General features: G+C 40.7%; 1 protein-coding gene across 4 annotated transcripts in view; it reads right to left on the bottom strand.

Annotated features, from left to right (window-relative positions):
- LOC141803859 (uncharacterized) overlaps positions 1–18959 on the bottom strand; it is a 149025-nt gene extending 130066 nt beyond the window's left edge. For 2 of the 4 annotated variants that reach the window (XM_074687890.1, XM_074687892.1), the window contains exon 1: positions 18791–18958. The gene's annotated coding sequence lies outside the window, so the exon portion shown is untranslated. Of the gene's footprint in view, positions 1–18790 lie in introns of all 4 variants that reach the window. The other 2 variants (XM_074687891.1, XM_074687893.1) reach the window with 2 other exon arrangements.
- Positions 18960–21036: the final 2077 nt, after the last annotated feature.

Below are 21036 nucleotides of genomic sequence, written 5' to 3'. Positions count from 1 at the left end.
TAGCCTCAGCCAATCACAGTGCGCAACTGACTTTGCGTGTTGATGACAGTGAATGGAAGAAGCTAATGAGAGCAGTCAATCAAAGTGAGATGAAACGCCAAACAGATGAAGCTTTTTCCTAAACAATGGTGAAGCTTGGCTCAACTTTCACTCACTTTTGGGCACTTGGAGAGCAGCTTGAGGTGGCAAGTTGGCTTTCTGCTCACAAGGGATGTGTCAAATACCTAGGGTTGCCACCTGTCCCGTAAAATATTAAATCAATACGGTACATAATTTATCATGTCCTTTCAGTTTGCCTTGAGCGCAGCAATCCTAGCTTGGCCAGTGGGCCTTTCTGTGTGGAGTTTGCATGTTCTCCCTGTGCATGCATGGGTTCTCTCCGGATACTCCGGCTTCTTCCCACAGTCCAAAAACATGCTCTTCAGGTTAATTGATCATTCTAAATTGTCCCTAGGTGTGAGTGTGTGCGTGAATGGTTGTCTGTCTGTGTCAGGCCTGTGATTGGCTGGCGACCAGTCCAGGGTGTACCCCGCCTCTTGCCCAATGACAGCTGGGATAGGCTCCAGTCACCCGCGATCATGAACAGGATAAGCGGTTAGAAAATGAATGAATGAATGAATGATTCAAACCAGTGACCTTCTTGCTGTGGGGCTGCAGTGCTAACTGTTGTGCCCCCCGAATTTCAATTGTTAATCCCACTTTTATTTGCATCCTTAAAATCTACCGCAATCAGATTTTAAACAATTGTAGGAAGTCTCACTTGCATCTTGATTTGCGGATAAAATGAATGCAATCAATCAGGTTTGTAATCGTGACTTTTAGATATAATTCATTAGCATTAGCATTCATTAGATATTGGAGTCAGAGATGGTCGTTAGAAGGTAGAAGACTTTGATAGAAAAAGCTGAGCCATCTGGGAGTTAAACGTGCCATTGTGCAATTATTGCAGCCGCAGAGGCAGGGAGACATACAGTGTCTTAACAATGGTCTGGCAAAGGGGATATGAAACAGCATGTGGCTATAAAAAGTGAATGTGTACATTTAGGATCTTTATAGCATCATTATTAATGCATTAATGCTGACAGCCAAAGTTATCATCAAATATTTCTTTGAAGAGGAAGCCAGGAATGATTTAAGTAAAAAGTATCGATCATCATCAATGCAAAACTGATTTTACACAGGGCTTATTTAACTTTTTGAAATGCCAGCTACAAAAGTTCAGACATTACAGCAAGTCAGCTGTAATGATAGGCAGAATGATGCATAAATGACTGCAGAAAGTTACAAAGATGTTGTTGATACTATAGCGTAAATCAGTGTCAAATAATTAATCATTAACAGCAGAATGCCAGCTTTCCACCGGAGCAAAAGTATATCTTTCAAAAAGACATCTAAACTTACAATATGTGAGTTTAAATTTAAGTCGGGGCACCACCCAATTTTGGAGAAAATAGGGAAACTTGAGAAAGGTTTACTGTAAGAATTATGTGATTTAACAATTCATAGAAAAACCTCCTGCAGACCCTACCTTAAAGTAATTATCAAGTCTCGATATCAAAAGGCCGCTACATTAATTGTGAGTTCTTTGGACCGGTGTACAGAATTTCAACCACACAAAGACAGGAAGCAATTTCTTTTTACACTCAACAAAAATATTAACGCAACACTTTTGTTTTTGCTTCCATTTTTAATGAGATGGACTTAAAGTTGTAAAATTCCAGATACACAATATTACCATTTCTCTCAAACATTGTTCACAAATCTGTCTAAATGTGTGATAGTGAGCCCTTCTGCTTTGCTGAGATAATCTATCCCACCTCACAGGTGTGTCACATCAAGATGCTGATCAGACACCATGATTAGTGCACAGGTGTAATGCACAGAATACTCACTCTTAAAACAATGACAGTAAAGGTTTCAGCATTTTTCTGGGATTATAGTAGAGCGACCATAGAGTGTGGTAAACAAAGAAGATTGTTGTTGGATTCTGTAGGAGTGAGATGTTATAAATGCATTTTAGAAGAGGAGATCAAAAAGGGAAATCCTTGTATAAAGTTTTCTCATGCAGCTTAAAGCGAGACATCAGGGATTAAAGGGACGACTCCTGTTCGAGATTACCTTCTTTATCATCAGAAGATCAATACTTCATCTGTCTGGTCAGATTGCAGAAGGGGTCCCTGGCTGAAATGACGGACTGATCCACTCATGTGTGAGTTGATGTCTAAGACGACTCGGTCAGGATAATCTGGAGCCTAATTCAGTTTGGAGCTGAAATCCAGACAGCTGAAATGTGTCTGAGAGTCCATTAGTCAGCTCAGAAACGTCCACTCTGAAAGTTATAGACGTGTCAGCTGACTCTGTCTGAATCATGGCTGCTGGCATCAGGAGGAAGTCCTTCTGCTTTCCCCTGTTTTAGTCCTGTGTATACACCGTGTTCAAAGAGAACACAAACTGCAACAGCTCTTACACTGACGGTGGCAGAGACACCGTCTGAACAAAGGATGTTCTGGGTAACGTTCCGTCACTTTAACATTTTCACCCTCAGCGGTCAGCTGTAGCTTCATCCTGTCATTGGTGCCCAGCCAGTCGCCATGGTGACTCAGCAGCTACTCACTGTTTCCCCCCTGACACACACACATACACACACTCTGTCTGATGAGCAGCAGTTTAGATTACTGCTGACAACACACTGTGTCAACCTGTCCACACACACAAACACTCACACTCTTTCACACAGCAGCAGTTCATGAGAGAAAGGTGCAGACAGTCAGCTTCTTCAAACAGCCTGATGACTAATGGAGCACATCAGTCAAACATGGCACCGTGCTGCGTTTGTGTGAGACGTATCTGAGAGATGATGAAGAAAACAAGAACGGCATCGTGAAGACGAGGTTCAGTGAAGGAGTGAAAACAATGAGTTAAAAAGAGATCACTGGAGGGATGAATGACATTGAATCTTTTCATCTCTCAGACTGTGTTTACACCACCTCTCAAAGTGTGGTTTGTGTTTTTGTAACAGCACGGGTCCAGAACAACATGATTATTTTACTTTCTTGCAGCAAGTCCCACGTCAAGATACAAAAGTGACCTTTCTCCATACACCTAAACCCCATTATGTGATATACCTATCAAGTTTAACACCAAGCAGAAATTCCCCCAGTGTTGAAACATGAAGCCAATGTGGCAGCATGAAAAACTGCAGTTCCACAAGAGTCCACTTGAGGCTGGCTCCAAAAGCCCCAGAGGACACATCCACAACCATTCCTAAGAGCCATGTTTGTTTACAGCAAACATAAACATATTTACTACCTGGTACAAGGGATGGGTACCTTTCACATTTGAAATGATACGGTACTGATGCCTAGTACCTGGTGATCAGTACTGGTACTCAACGGTACCAATTTTTGGTACTTTTTTGTGTCTATGTCATAAAAAATATCAATTTGTTTAATTATAAATATATATTTTTTCTTCAATTTAAAGGATAAGTTTGGTTAATACAGCTTTTACATTGTTTATAGAATGAAGTAGAACAAAATACTCACCCAGAAGGCTTTCCTGATCCAAGCAGTGCTTCGGGAGATATTTAGATCCAAAATCGTGCAGCGGACGTCCTTATAATGGTCATGGTCCGCTCCGGGTCAGTCCTCTGCTGCAGTCTGTGTCACTCCAGACAGCGCTGTGTGGCTGTACTGACCTCTGAACTGACGAAGACTTTGTGTACGTTGAGTCAGCTCTTCAGAGAGTACAGCGCATGCGCAGAGGGGCAAACGTAAACAAAGTCTTAGTCAGTTTAGAGGTCATTACAGCCACACAGCGCTGTCTGGAGTGACTCAGACTGCAGCAGAGGACTAACCCAGAACGGACCATTATAGAATATTGGTGAAAAACACAAGTTTTTTGACGATTAATGCAGTTTTAGGAGTGGTGCTGTCTATGCCCCGATGGATCCCATTATACGGACGTCCGCTGCACGATTTTGGATCTAAATATCTCCCGAAGCACTGCTTGGATCAGGAAAGCCTTCTGGGTGAGTATTTTGTTCTACTTCATTCTATAAACAATGTAAAAGCTGTATTAACCAAACTTATCCCTTAACATATTGTTCTTCGATATATAACTTTGCAATGCTGCTTGATTTTATGTGAATCGGTACCTGGTACTTTTGACAGAATTCGGTGGGTATTGATAAAAGTACCTAATTTGGTACTCATCCCTACCTGGTACTAAAAACATTTGGCTCATAAAGCTCATTTCTGTATTCACACCAAGGGGCAACATCTGGTTTGGAAAAATAAAGCCTAAGAGGAAGCACAAAAAGCTGAAGTTCAACGGTTATCCGTTTGAGTCTGGCCGCAGAAAGACCAGAAACCATGTCCACACCAAGCCAAAAAAAAGGACTTTCACAGCATCAAAAACATAGTTACAGCCTGGTTCAAAAGACAGCTTGGATCTGAAATGCTAATATTGCTAATAGGAGCCTCAAAGCCTGTCCCTTGGGTCAACATTTCCAATATGGCCCCTGCCAACAACCTTCATCACCTGTATCAGGAAAAAAGAGGTGACGTAGCAGAGCCTTCATTTATATCTTATACAATCTATGATTCACACACATTAAACAGACTAAAAGTTTTTAGATACTGATATTACAGTTACATGTTTAGCATTACTGCCTCTAAAACCTCCTCTTGGCCTCTGGCTGGTGTGTCCAAAGTAAGGAAGAGGCAGCATTTCCAATAATGAGACCACCGCTGATTCAAACTGCTTTAGAAACAGATGGATGATGTCACTGAGACTACGTACGTGTTTCATACAGTCTATGGATCAAACTCATAAGTTTGATGAAACTTACACTTTATCAGACGGAAAGTGCCAATACTAGTCAGAGCTGACCTTTGTTTATCACAAAATAACGTACGTATTTTCTACTCAACACTCTTCTGAAGAAATGTTAAATTCTGAATTACTTTCTATATCAGTCCAGAAACCATTGGCTAACATCTTACATTTTCTTTGGCAGACGATTGCTTACTTCACTGCACTGTGAGTGTAGCCAGCAGTTCGCAACAACAACTTCCAGCCAACACTTTATTAGTATGTGCTGTGACGTTTGCTGTTTGTTTAGAAACTTGGGAAGTGGCCAGGTGTTAAAATCAAATATGAAGCCATTAGAGATGTGTTAAAATAAATGACTTTATTTCTGGTTGAATTGCTTAATTCTTGTGTTTTGTATTCCTCTTTTGTGAGGCTCCTGTTCCACTAGTGGGTCTCAGTTTCACCGGAGATACTATAGAAGGTAAAATAGAGGCTGCACCCTGGCCTTCTTCAGGGATATGAGGATGAAACCACTGATCATCTGCTCATCTGCAAATTGTCGGTCTGAAGTTTTCTGAGATAGCATTTTGGTATATCCATCCATCCATCCATCCAGCCATCCGTAATCCATCTGTACTAGGGATAAAACAGTTTATGAATGAAGACCGTACTGTTTGGTTTCCGTCACTCAGTTCGGGGTATGTGTGCTCCGTTCGGGGCATGTGTGCTCCGTTCAGTTCTTGTTTTTCTTTATTCTTCGTTTTACGGCTCAGTTTATTGAGCAAGCATGTAACTCGAATATGTATGTATTGCATGTGCAATGCAATGCGAAGGATACAGCTGAACACTTGTGTGGGGAGGCGTGTGTGTTTTTAACATGACAAATGGAAAAGACAGAATTAGAGAGTGTACCTGTGGTGTTTAGAGACAACCATTTTGGAGGAGTTTGGAGTCTGAAGTTGAAGCGAGTGTTGATCACCTGAATGAGCAGCATGTGCTTATCCCAATCTCAAGTAACTGGGATGAATAAAATCTAAACAGACCCTTTTGAGAAAAGTGTAACAGACTTATGTGTGAAGTGTTACTTTGACTCTAACCTCAGAGAGTTAAACTCCCAGCTTTTACTGTTATCCATCTGTCAATGGCAGTACAGTGAGTAGATGAGGACATTTTGTACTTAGTCTGTCCCTTTACTGTACCGTCTGATGTTAGGTTTCCTCTGAATGTCAGCCCCAGCCATCATCAGGACAGAAAAAACCTTTGCTTGTTGGGAGTCAGGAACACACACTGACTGAAGCTCGCTGGAGGAGGATGACGAACATGAGAAGACACACGGTCTTCCCATTGTCCCTGGCTTTACTGTGGTGTATGATGTCAGGTCTGATCTGAATCTCTGCCACCTCCCTCAGCAGGAGACAACGACCTTTGTTTCATCTGAACTCTCTGTTTGATGTGTTCACTGCATCCATGACATATATTCAGGTCAGTCAGATGGGCCACCTCTACCGTCCTGGCACTGCACACAGCCTGGTATATATTCTCAATGACAGCTCTCTGAATCCTGCTCTGACCAATGGATGGAGACTGTTTTTAGGCTCTTTAACTGCTCTTTATATCTACAGAAAGGAGAAAATATTCATTGTGTTTAACATCCTGATTATGTGTAGCTGTCAGAATTATTAAATCGATCGTTTGATTCCGCCAGGCTGTTTTTCAACACCATTATTTGACATTTAGAGGCATTTTGAATACTTCTACAGTAAAAAAAAATTTTTGAAAAAGATTTTTTACGTTTTTCATTTAACTTCACAAGACATGCTGCTGAGCCTGGGAGATTATTAATAAATATATGTTTAAAGGCATGTAAACAATGTTAGGCGTTCGAGTTTGTATTCCAAATATGGAGGCCAGTGTTTTCACTTCTACGGCAAATGAATATCAGCTATCAGCCTCCTTGACTACTAATACTCAGTAACGGCCCTGAAAAAACATATTGGTTTATCTCTACTTCAGATGTCATGTTTTCAATCGTATATTGCTGGCTTTACCACTGTCATCTCTTTCTGTTTGGATGGTCTTTCAATATGATGCTGAAACAGCAGATTGCAGTGTCATTACATCTGAACATCTCTTCATATGACTAAGAACTTACTCAGTTGGAAGCGACATTGAGCTCACTGCCTCCAGCTTTAACTGCACGGGTGTAAAAACTTAGTTACAGAGTTTTATAACCAACCCTTCAAATCAAAAATGCTATGATTATTGTACTCAGCCCATGACTATTCTGAGTTCAGTCACAGTAACTACAAGGTTCGTACATATTTTTCATGGTCAAATTCAAGTACTCCTCAAGGAACTTCAAGGTCAATTTTCAGACTTTTCAAGTACTGTGAGCGGTTGTTAATTTCATGTTAAGAAATTGATGCGCACACAAAATGGCAATTTCATTGTTTTTTTCATAAAACTTCATTTTCAAAACACCACTCAGTCGTTTGTTGCAAATAAAAAGGAATCAACCAGTTAACTTAAATGAGATCCATCCCATTCAGTATGGGAAAACTAACATATTTTATTGTTGCACCTTTTGCTCTCTGTGAGCTGCTGTAGATTTCATCATCGTCGCTTTGTCCATCTACTTAATGTACTCTTTTGTATCGAATTCTATGGTTTTTATTATTCTCAAACAATGAGTTAGATAGCCACATCTCTGACGTTTATGATAAACCAAGCCGGTAGCGCGGCTTTAGCACGAACGAGCCATCTAACCTTTATGGTTTGATGCTCGGGGCAGGTTATCACATGACCGTTGTTCGTCTGTGCCGGGTCTCAATGAGAAACGCCGTTTCGTTCTTTCGTATGTACAGGGCGAGCCTCCCACTCCGCCGCGGCCGTATGCTCAGACCAGGCAAGACCCGGTATTTGTAGACAAAACTTGTCACCGCCCGATTGCGGTCATTTCTAAACCTGCCCCGACAAACACCCGTGGGCACCACTGCCTCCATGTTAAATAGGACAGTGTCTTCATCACACATGCCTAGCATGTAGCCTAAAAAGGTGGTTAGCTTCAACAGGTAGCAAGCTAACTGGCTAATGAACGTGTAGGGCTAACAGGGTAACTTTTGCGATGGCTGGCGAGTTCTTTTTGCAGTCATTGCAGTATGCTGCACGGGAGTGTGCGCCACGTTTTATCCAAAATGTGTACTTTTCGTTCTCCAACCAACGTTCATTGAACCGGCAGCCTCCCAGCATGCTGTTTTACAAACAATCCTCATGGAGGAGACGTCACGACGCACATATGAACTGACCAGTTATGTCACACCTGCGAGCCAATTACGATTATAAACTCAAGCATTCACAAGTACTTGAATAGAAAATTAAGTACTTTTAAAACCTTGAAAACACAACATGAAAACATAACCATTTTCAAGGATTTCAAGGACCTGTGCGAACCCTGTAACTAGTCAAAGTCAAAGTTTGTTTACAGTTAAAAGAGTGATGGAGACCATCTGAGTACTAAATCTGTGTCCAGTCAATACCAGTCTGTCTTTAACTACGTTTCCAATACACCTGGAATTTAATTTCTAAAAACCTCTCAAATTTTGATTCAAACTTTTTTATGCTCTTACCGGTTTGACTCACCACACTGAAGCGTCCTGAGATGATCTGTGTCCAGGTGGATTTTCTTCCTCCTGAGCTGCAGAACCGTCCAGGTCTGACTCAGGGTCCAATACAAAAGGACGTATCCTACACTCTGCCATTCTATTAGTGCTATCAATGCCTTACAGTGAAGTTTTGGCAAACAGCAAACTCGCTCGGTCTGCCCCATCCAATATGGTGAGTTTGTAAATACTGCCATGCTGCAAAAACCGCCCCCTGGCTCTACCCCCTCCGCCCCTCTGATAGAACTGACCAATCAGGGCTGTGACGTTGCGAGGTTACTGGAGGTCATTCTGGAAACCGAGCGTTTCAACGAGATCTTCAGAATGACCTAAAATGAGGATATTGAGAACGCTCTTGTGGGGCAATGAAGGATCTAAATTACTTGTACTGAGGGCAGAAATGCTTTACAGGCATCCTAGTCTGACATAGTGAAAAGGAGAAACAAGCATGATATGTCCACTTTAATATATTTCCACTGAAAATTCAACGTATCAACGGCTGCTCACAGACAGGAAATATGCTACACCTCCAACACCAATCAGTCATCCTGTGGGTGTGTGGCTGAAGCACAACTCCACAGTGACTGTTGTTCCTAAACAGCTTTGATATCTAAAGTAATCAATAATGGATTAAAATGACTTGCTAACTGTAAATGGAGTGCACTGGGAGTCTTTCAGCTGAGTGTAAGGAGTAGTACAACAGACAGCACCAATATTCCCATCAGCACTTTGTTGAGGTCAGCTTCATAATATTTACTGACTCACCAGAGAAGACAACAAGGTTTCAATGAAACTTATCATCTTTAAAGGGCAGAACTGAAGTTAATTCCTCGAACCTTGTCAGTAGTGTTGGTACTCTCACAGCAAAAACCTGAAAACTAGGCTGTATGTCCATTTTATTATTAGTAAGAAATGTTATATCAGGATTTGGCTCATTAAGTCTAACAGGACAGTTTTTACTAATCATGCATTTTTGCAGTGCTCTGGTAAATACTGTTAAGACAAACTATACTTGCTGAATCCATGAAAGAATCAAAACATTAAGGAAAGAAGCGCTGTCTGGAAACCACTTTTACTTTTCAGCTGTGAAATATTTAAAATTGTTACAGCAAATGTTAAAAAGTGCTGAAGTAGTAGTAACCAACATTTCTGAACAAAAAACTCTCTAAAACTTTTAGCCTCAGCTTTAAATCTTTAACACTGATCATTACTTTATTTTCAAGTTCAGTTTCTACTCTCCTTTTCAGCTTTAGTTTTGGTTCCTGTTATGCTCATTGGGACCAGTCTTAGAGAAAGGATGAGGAGCCCAGACACCTGGAGAAAACTATAGCTGATAGTCCTCCTCCAAAATGACTACAAGGCCTGATTGGTCCACTTGGGCAACATCATGGTTCCTGTATTTATAACATTGCCATACAGTCCATCTCATCTTCTTTTAATTCTACTTTGCAATGATGGGTCACGGGTGTATGAAAGAGGGTAATATAACAGCTCTAATCTAACACAACACACTGAGAATCACCAAAGTTTACCATAGACAAACTACTACAGCATCAAGTTTTTTAGCCGGTCACACCCTGTCCACGCGGCGAGGGCTGGCGCAGGGCAGGTGCGCCTGTGCTTGCGCCTGGTCTACGAAATTAGAGCCCATTGAGTGAATAAAGAGCCCACACACTCTCTGTGCCCACAGTGGTTTATAACTGACACTGTTATCATGTAATATCAGTTAACTAGAGCTGCAACAGCGAATCAATGGAAATGGATAAAAATTGATTAGTAAAAGCATCGACAACGTATTTCCATAATTGATACACTGTGCTGCATCATTGATGTATTAGTTTCTCTTCAGTTTAATTTGTCCTCTTCTTTTTTATTGGATCATTTAGTGGTTGGCAACTAGTTGAAGGTGCATTACCCCCACCTACTCGACTGGAGTGTAGATTACCTGGGGTGCGGGGCTGTATGCATCACATGTAAACAGAACAGCGCGGGGGAGGACAAGCCGAGCCAGCAAGTGAGGGAAACCAGTAAACTTGTAAATAATGGCAGAGCCGGAGAAGCCGATCTTCCTGAAAGTTCCAGAGTTTGGGAGTATTTCACGCTGAGTAAAAGCACACAGCGTGTTAAATGCAACATTTGTAAAAATGACCTTGGATGGTATGGCAGTACAACTGCAATAATCTAGCACTTAAAATGCAAACATGATGGGGACAATACATCTATATCACTTTTTATACTTTATAAATGTAGCATCTGGTCCGGTTATTTATATTCAAATACATTATTTCTTTGTATATGTCATTAAGCAAACAATAGTCATAAACTAAAATAACAACCCATGTTTGGTTTTGCGAATTTCACTTTTATGCATTCTCATCCTTTTTTTCTGATTCATCGATTAATCATAGATATAATCATCAGAGTAATCGATTATTAGAATAACTGTTGCAGCTCTTAAGTTAAAAGTGAGTGGTTGCTAGGTTTTGTGGCCTGGATACCGCCTGTTTCATTAGAGACTCTGAATCACTGACTACCTGGAAATAAGGCTAAAAATGCTGCGTTTACCTGCTTGGTTGAGAGTAAGCATGATTTCCTTTTTGCTTGGCTTGTAATCTGGAAGGGATTGCATGTAATCCCACCAATCCCTAAAGCAGAAATCATGGCATCATCATCACAACGGACATGCATTAGAACATCTCTGATAATCCATCCAATGTCCTGCTTGTAGGCTCAGGCTCCAGCCTGCCTGCTTTCTCTCCTACAATGATATCTATTGCTCCAATATTCAAGGATGCTGTTGGCACTGCAGCGCCAAACCACACCGGCTGTGATCCAGAAATACTCTTCAGATCTGAAGGGCTCATTTGGCTTTTTTTCTACCTCACAGTATCTCAAAATTTGTATTTCACTGCAGAAATGACTTTTGATTTCCCCACCATTAGCTAATGAATCATAATTAGGCTCCCTGAGGGATGTAAAATGCCATGGGTTATGAAGTAAGGCTTCCACTATCCAGCACACTGCCCACTTCACAACAAATTTAGTCTGCATCTCTGTGATTTATCTCCAACTCCCAGCTCCGGCTCATGTTTTTGCTGGTTTATGAGGAGCACCAGAGAGGAAACTGTCTCTCAGTGTTTACAGTGAAGTGATTATTCACTGCACATTATTTGCACAGATACAGCACTAGGAATGTTTCTGTAATCACTGACATGGTATCAAATGTTAATTCTTGAAACAAATCCACATGAAAATGAGGGAGGAAATTGTGAGTAAGTCCAAATTAGTAAAAAAATACGAGACACCCACAGAAAATGGGAGTGTTTGCAGGTATGGGTGAGAGTGCAGCAGGAGGAAGAACAAAGGGATGCAGGTATTAAGAGTTCCATCCATCCATCCATCCATTTTCTGCCGCTTATCCGGAGTTGGGTCGCGGGGGCAGCAGCCTAAGCAGGGAAGCCCAGACTTCCCTCTCCCTAGCCACTTCGTCCAGCTCTTCCCAGGGGATCCCGAGACGTTCCCAGGCCAGCCGGCAGATGTTGTCTCCCCAGCGTGTCCTGGGTCTGCCCCAGGGTCTCCTCCTGGTGGGACGTGCCCTGAACACCTCACTAGGGAGGCGTCCGGGAGGCATCCTCATCAGATGCCTGAGCCACCTCATCTGGCTCCTCTCAACATGGAGGAGCAGCGGCTCTACTCCGAGCTCCTCCCGGATTGCCGAGCTTCTCACCCTATCTCTAAGGGAGAGCCCGGCCACCCTACAGAGGAAGCTCATTTCAGCCGCTTGTACCCGCGATCTTGTTCTTTCGGTCACTACCCAAAGCTCATGACCATAGGTGAGGGTGGGAACGAAGATCGACCGGTAAACAGAGAGCTTTGCCTTCCAGCTCAGCTCCCTCTTCACTACGACAGACCTGTGCAGAGTCCGCATTACTGCAGACGCTGCACTGATCCACCTGTTGATCTCTCGCTCCCGAGATAGTTAAACTCGGTATTAAGAGTTGTGTGGTGATTTTCTCTTACTCTGGCTGTTGAAAGTCACATCTAGTCCATCTCTGTACTCACTAGTGGATCCACCAATAGGGAAACAGGCCAAAAAGAATATATATATATATATATATATATCACTGCTCGGATGGCCGAGCTAGCCATGCTAACCCAGCGGCATCGTGCTGTTCACGGACGTGGCTGACAGAGCTGACATCGGACGAGGAGGGTTGATATTTGACATTTAAATAAAACAAGAACGGACAGAAGAAAGTTAATTTGTAGTTCTGAACATATTTATGATGTTGTTTTTTACCTACTGTCTGTCTCTACCACCTTATTTCTGTCTCCTACAGACTCCATTACACTTACATGCAAATGGATTATTATGCAAATTAGACAGTAGCATCATTAAGTGACTTGACTTCTGGGACAGCCAATAGTGAGTTTCCTTACTGAGGAGTTGGCATGTTGAAACTAGCCATGTTTCACTCAGCTTTAATGATGTTTGAAATGGAAAAAAGCCTTATCCTTTCAGGTTTTTCCATGACTACACATGATTTAACTGATTAAAGTAATCTGTTATGAGTGGATTATTGGGGCATATGGTAAAAATAAAGGTGTTAAAAACAACAATGTACACCGAACCAAAAACTGTAACCCCAAAACCGTGATAGGAACCAAACCGTGGATTTTGTGAATTGTTCCATCCCTAGTTGGTAACATCATCCATTTGTTTCTGATTTGGAGTTTTGAAGTTCATTGTCGACATTGGGAATCCTGAACACAAGCTAGCCTTGTTTGAGTTAGTAGGGATAAACAGGCGGGCCTTTAGCTCCGTGACAGACATCTACAGCTCATCTGCCAGTCAAATCAGCCATGCCCTTATATGGACAACACTTACAAGTTTAATAACATCTTACATAATGAGTTAAAAAAAAAACTCAACTACTGCAGTTTTTAACATTTTCACACAGGCATATTTTTTGCTACTTCACAGTGGGTTAAAGAACAGTTTTGCAAAGAGCGCAGTCTGCCTGGCTTTATGTCAATCTTTACTTTTATCTATTAATATCATTTATATAGTTCTACATGATCACAATAAATGCTACCTTGAGATGCAGTACAAAAGAACAGATTCAAACTCTACTCTGTTACAATCTAACATTAGAGACAACATTAAAGACCAAGTATCAAGATTGGATAAGATCTGTTTTTATGTTAATGCACTGTGAGAAAAGCACTTTGTAGTACTGTTGCAAAGGGGTGGAAAATTTCTGGTACATTTCAGGAAAGTTTTCTGAAAGTTTGTCTGCGCCATAGTAATGCCAGCTGTAGCTGTTGCATGCTAAATGGACATAAATACTATGATACTTTCCTACTCTGATGTAAACAAGTCTGAGCTCTGTAAACACGGTACAGTTTGGTAATAATTTAAAGATTTATGTATAAAAACAGTTGGTTAAACTTGCAGATCACCTACAGACTAACAGTCACTACCAACCTGAGCATAACAAGCTCTGATAAACCAGGTTTACCTGCAAGCAGAGCTGAAGGCTGATGGTGCTAGCTTTGCTAACATTGGCCATTCAGCAAACCAGTTTCACATTGTTTACCAGTTAAAAGTGTGACAAAATATTGATAGGACATTCTACCACAATATTTAACCCTATGATGATATCTTTGCACTCTTTATGTTGGGTTAGGGTTAACTTGTGGCAGACACAATCAGTAAAGTTGAACTGGAAGATGTACCGGTATAGGTTAAACAAGTTTGGATGCACTTTGGCTTTTATAGTGTGGATGGGACAGGGAACTTTGCAGCATGCAAGAAGTGTCTCACGCTAACACAATACAAGGGCAGCATAACAAACATGCAGAACTGCTTTTTCCACAGTAAGGTAACCAGTACACTATGTAATTCTGCGCAATATCAGTGTATTCCAGTTTTAAATGTTTTTAAAGCTTTCTTATAGTATCAATCTGTTGGTTGGAAGTTAAATTTATACAAAAATGACGGATATTAGTCACTTCAGATCATATTAAATAATATATAAACTAGAATTCACTGATTTATTTTTCACCCTTTTTGACTTCCATCTAAAACATTTTTTTGGAATCCTTTTTTTTAATCTTCTATCTGATTAGTCAAAATGTTATCCTGTAGTAGGGCTGGGTGATAAATCGAAAAATAATCGAAACGGACATTTAGAGCTTCTAACTGGCATAAAACTGCTGTCTATTGTTTAGATCTTTCCCCTTTGTAGCCCCCCCCCCCCCCCCCCCCCCTTTTAATACATCGTCCCTTCACATTACACTAGTGGTTGTGTAGTTAACACAACAGGCAGCCAGGTGTCTTACACATAGTACATTTACACACAGCTTAAGAAACCCTACAATGAGCTTAGTCAGCATCAGATCGGACTATTAACCCCTTACTGCCTAAATTAATTCATAATTATAAAATTAGATGGTTTTTGTGTGTTTTTGCATTCTTATAGATGTTGAATTAAGTGGAGGTTGTAAATTTGAGTATCGTACACACAATAGTTATAACTAAGTTATACATAGACATGAGAAGTTCATCCCCTGACCAATGTATTGTGACATAGTGGATCTAATACGGTCTTTGGTATGTGTAGAATATGAATCAACAGGTAATGATGAAATACAAGGCTCATTTCAGCTGCATCAAGACCTAACAGGGTATGCCGCAAATTTGCGACAACAGGCATCAAGGGGTTAAGATTCATGTAAACAGCTTAGTCAAACAGAGAACGAACTGAGCATAGCTCTATCAACACACGAAGATAGTATGATTGCCATTAGACTACGGTTGGACTTGGCAGGACTCTGAACAGAAGCATCATGGAGGGAAACTGAAACACTAGGCCGACACCACAACATGAGCAGCTTGTACCAAAAAGAATTCAGTGCCAGTTGTTTGGACCCACTGTAGCCACAATAAGGACATTGACCAAGAAGTAGTCAATTACTTTTTTTTAAAAGATGAAAGTCATTTTCCACATTAAAATATCAGTAGCAATAAATTTGGGGATACTGATATTTCTCTGTATTTATAAGAGCTGTCATACTGGTGCTTTTACTTGCATAGCTTGCCAAAACTCCAAATCACCATATCCAGGGCTAGGGATGGGTACCATTCACATTTGAAACCTGATGCTCAGTACCTGGCCAAACTGGTATTGGTACTCAACGGTGCTAATTTTGCTACTTTATGCGTTAATCAATATACATTTGTTTATTATAAAATGAAAGTTTTTCATTTGCGCAAATTTATTTCTCTGTATTTAATGCTGCGTTCATGTCCAGCATGGAAAATCACCTTGTCTTTCACTCCCTCACAGTCACAAAGATGTGTTAAGGTACCAAAACATGGTACCATTTGGTTCTATGCAAATTGATACTTGATACTTCAGTCACAACTCAATCAGTACCCATTAAAGTACCTAATTTGGTACCTATTTCTATCCAAAGTGGCCATTTTCTGTGGCGTCACACTCAGAAGTGTAACTGAGAAGCTTCAAAGCAGATTTATTCCATTATATTGTAAACAAGGTTTGCAGAAGGATTAAAAAGCACGAGCAGCAAGTTTGTTGTTTTTCTTTTTACTTTGCATTAACTGAATGTTACGGAAGCGTATTGCATTCACTTGAATAAAAAAAACAAAAAAAACTCAGGTTTTTCAGAGTAATTTATTCTGCCGTTTGTTTTTTGTGGTAATTAATTTTGTTTTTCTGATTCATATTTTTTATTGGCTTGTTTTTTGTTATAATTATTATATTGGCTTGTTTTTTGTTATAATTATTTCTGTTTCTATGAGTAATTTTTTTTCTGTTTTCAGATTACTTTTTTCCTGTTTTTCTGAGTAATTTTTTCCTGAAGTATCGAGCTACTTCGAAATCCCGCAAGAACCTCAACCTGCTGTTTTTCATGGTAATTTTTTTCCTCCTGTTTTTAGGAGTAATTTTTCTTTCCTGAAGTATCGAGCTACTTCGAAATCCCGTGAGAACCTCCAACCTGCAGACGACTTCCATGGATGTGGTGGCTCCTGTGTCCCGCACGGATCAGAGATCCTGCTCGGCACATATATGCCTTATCCTTAACTTTCTACCGGCTTTCCAAATGTAGAGGCAACGCATTTTTTTAATGCCACATCTTTGTCTATTCCTTAAGGATTACATTGAACAATAGGCTCATATAAAATATAAGGATAAAGTTGAAAACATAACAAGGATATCATACCCTGTGTGTGGCTAATACCTTACCTTTATTGAGCCAGTACGGACTGGTAGAAAGTTAAGGATAAGGCATATATGTGCTGAACAGGATCTCTGATCCGTGCGGGACACAGGAGCCACCACACATCCATGGGAGTCGTCTACAGGTTGAAGGTTCTCGTGGGATTTCTAAGTATCTCGATACTTCAGGAAAAAATTACTCCGGAAAACAGGAAAAAAGTAATCTGAAAACAGAAAAAAATACTGATAAAAACAGAAATAATTATAACAAGAAACAAACCAATAAAAAAAATATTAATCAGAAAAACAAAATTAATCACCACAAAAAAATACTCAAAAAAAACAAAAAGAAAATTTTAACAAAAAAACAATATAATAATTATAACAAAAAACAAACCAATAAAAAATATGAATCAGTAAAATAAAATTAATTACCACAAAAAACAAACCGAAGAATAAATCACTCTGAAAAACCTGAGTGTTTTGTTTTTCTTCAAGTGAATGCAATACGCTTCCGTAGAATGTAGAAAAACAGATGGATGAATAAAATCTGAGACAAGAGGCTGTGTTTAAAGGTGAGTTAACAACCCTGAATGTGTTGACCCAATAACTGTTTTACAACTATGTCTTTGTTTTGGGCTTGTGTTCCAAAATTAATAGTCCTAATGATGGTGACCACTGTTTAAATTCAGTGCAGATGATGACAAATGAGGGGACAGGTCAGCTGGGTTGAAAGTCTAACAACCTGAAATAAGCACGCAAACAAAGCCGGCCTCCAGCAGGTGCATCAATATTAGCATGTTTCCCTGGCTCACAGGACTAATTTAAACTCTCCAAAGATACCAAACATGTCAGGATGAATTACTATAACGACCCTAAAACATGTCCTCTTTATGCAACAGTGCAGCCATGTGCTGTGGGCTCAGACATGTTGCTCTGCCAGCGGTGCAACACGCAGATACACAACATCCTGGTGTCTTCATCCACTACAGACACACTTCCACTGTCAGGGAAGTGTTAGAGGCTCCTCATCAGTAGTACTAAGCACAGTGTGTGACTGTCTGTGCTCCAGTATCGTATTTATCAATGACTTCACATTCATTATCCTCACACACAGTGCATGGGCTATTTTTCACGTGAAATAAACTGAAGACAGGAAACACAAAGAGCTGGAGAGAGAAAGACATGTGCATAAATAGAACAATGTGTACTAATCCACACAGTGACAGAGGATGCAGTGTGTGTGTGTGTGTGTGTGTGTGTGTGTGTGTGTGTGTGTGTGTGTGTGTGTGTCTCTGTCTGTGGGGGGTGGGGGGTATTGTATAACTACAGGCTTAGTCCTTATAGAAAATCACAGACTTTTCCTAAAACTGGTGTGTAGGCTCAGTGAGATCCGATGAAAACCCCTTTATATAACAGGCCTGGACCGATCTAGAGCTGCATCTGAGTGCCCCTGAGAAAAACACACTGCTGTGGCAGAAATGATAGAAAACATAAAAACACACACTCACATCAAAGTGCACAGAACAGTGAAGTCCTGTCTGAGGATAAATAGAGTTAAAGATACAGGATGCCGTTGGATTCAATGAAGACACTCATTAATGTTTTCTGAGGAGGAGAGACAACAGAGGAATGATTTTAGAGTACTCTATCCCAGTGTGTGTGTGCGTGTGTGTTTTTGTTTTTTTTTGTTTTTTTCCAGCAGGAGGGTGTACCATCCCGACTGCGGCACCACCATAACAAAGAGACACGAATCCACGGAGCACTGCATGGCAGACAGAGATACCCCCTCACACGCCCACTCCCCTCTCCACCATTGTGATGGGAACCACGGAGCAGACAATGTCAAACGTCCAGTCCGCCATAGAGTAAGCTAAATTTAGGCCCATATCCATGCCTCTGCAGCGCCAGACCCAAATAGTGCCATAAATATGCCATGAATTTCATCATTCATTTAGCAGTGCACGAGAGGATGGCGCAGCGCGAGGATACAGTACAGTACGCGCAGAATCACGCGATGACACGCCACAAATCAGACGAGAAATGACACAAACAGGACGTTTCACTCACCGTTTCGACGTGTCCTGGTCCTCGCGACTCGAGTGTGTTTGTGTGTTTATTTGTGTATGTGTGTGTGTGTGTCAGTCAAAGAGTGTGATGGTGAAAATCTCTCCACCTTTCACTGCTTCAGCAGAGCAGACTGGGTGCCAGGACTCAGACAAAAGCCCCGCCCCCTTCTCAACGAGGGCAGCCAATCAGGACGCAGGAACAAAAAGGAATCTGCAGGCAGCAAGGCTACTGCTGCCTTCAAGGGCTGCTGGAAAAATGAAAGTGGTTAGTACACCAAATGGATATGAGCGTGGGCCTACACGTCATTTTATACTAAAAAAAAAATAAATTAAAAATAAAAAGTTAATTAAATGATAATGATAACAAAAAAGGCTCTTACAAACATGGACTCAAGCTGTTAAAGTGTCACAAATATGACTAACTTTCTCAAACACAATCTTCTCAGAGACCTCTCACAAAGAATTATCTCATTAAACAAATCTTTGCTTCTGAATATTGGATATTAGACAGATAAATGTGTTTTATCTTGCTTTACCATAATTTAGTGGATTGTTCCTTTAATACATAGATTCATTCGTATCCTACCAGACAGTTTGAGGTCTGAGCTCTTCAAGTCCAAGATACTGTGCATTGTTAAAGGGACTGTGGGGAGTTTGTATCTGATCTTGAAAAGTCTCCCTTCTAGATATGTGCCAGATCATAATCAACACTTTGAAATGAGATTGTCAGATCCAAATAAGTTATTTCTTAAATTTTTTTCCTAGCTTTCTGGTTGGGTTTTCCAGGACTGGATTGATTTATGGCATGTCTAAATGACAACCCCACAACGGCTGATGAAGTTTAGTAGTAAGAAGAGACATCTCTGTTTCTCTCTGCTGGAAATGATTTCTGTGATTAATTTTGTAGTGATGGTGGACACTGGAGCCTAACTGTCAGACAGACAAAGGACAGAAGAGCAGAAGAAAGCTAAGCGGGAGAGAGATAGAGCACGAGCTAAAGGCTAACACATGAGCTAAAGGTTAAAACTGGTTAAACTGTTTGTGATAATGTTCTGAGTGAGTCCTTCAAGGCAACGTTTGCTCTGCTTGGTAGATGAGCACTGGAAGGAATAACCAGGATTCACTAATACAAAAGAGAAGCGGGCTATGAGCTACTAAATGTAGCCGGCTACTAAACAATTATATAAACATACAAAGTTTTCTTGTCATGTTAAGAACAACAGCACTTTGTAACTGTTGATGTCTACCTTACCTCTATGCCCAGTATCCAGTAAAAAGTTGTTTTGAACAAAGAAAAGTGGAGTTAAAAAGAGGATCTGACCTCCATCCATTTTCAAAACAAACACATACACCTTGATAAGAGTCATGTCTTCACCAGTGACAGCTGATGGTCAGTCAAGGAGGGGAAGCTCATTTTTTTCCGGCCTACATCATAAATTTGTTTATTCATTTAGACGTAAAGTCCACCCTCCGTTCCTTTTCAAGAAAATGATCTGTGTTCCTGTCGTACCAACCAGGTGTTTTTTCCAGGGATTTTACCAGTGTTCTCTCAATGGCCAGCAGAGCTAGACTGCTTAAACAACCTTGGCCCATTGTGTTGCGGGTGTAATGCCATGGCCACACCAAATGCGAACTCGCAAATTTATTCGCGTGAATCGCCTGTAACACGCCACGTGAACACCCGAATCTGGACGCTGAACTATTTTGACAAGCTGAGGGGCAAACACGTGTTAGCGCGGCACAGCGCATGCAGAGTAGAGAGCCCGTTCATTTAATGACCGAAAGCCCAAGAGAGCATCTGAAAAACAATGAGCTGTGGTTTTTAGTGAAAAAAAGTATTTGAATGAAAAATAACTTATAGCAAACTCATGACAAAAATAACCAAACTTCCTGTACAAAGAACAAGTTGAGTTTTCATACCAGCCATTGTAGCAGTTGTGCAGCTAGAGTCTACGCAGTAGAGACTGTGAGGGATTCTGGGAAAATCTGAGGAGAGCTGAGTGACAAAAATAATAATGTATTTTTTTTTTCTTTCGAGAGTCTAATCACTTTTTGACTCTACCTCCTGACATATTTTACAATCCCCAGAAAAAATACACGAGAACGGCAGCTGTCAATGGTTTTTAAATGTTACGTAAAGCCTTGTTTTTAACCTCGTAGAACTAATGAAAGCAAAACTTTTCAGAAAAAAAGAGGACTTGAATACAAGACAGCCAAATGATGTCTTCAAATCACCAGAATAATCGG

Source organism: Halichoeres trimaculatus, unplaced genomic scaffold (genome assembly GCF_033239565.1).
Source record: "Halichoeres trimaculatus isolate MK-OKI-2021-1 unplaced genomic scaffold, fHalTri1.1 fHalTri1_scaffold_15, whole genome shotgun sequence".
NCBI lineage: Eukaryota > Metazoa > Chordata > Actinopteri > Labriformes > Labridae > Halichoeres > Halichoeres trimaculatus.
The sequence above is the reverse complement of the archived record's forward strand: the minus strand, read 5'-3'. Positions and strand labels throughout refer to the sequence as shown.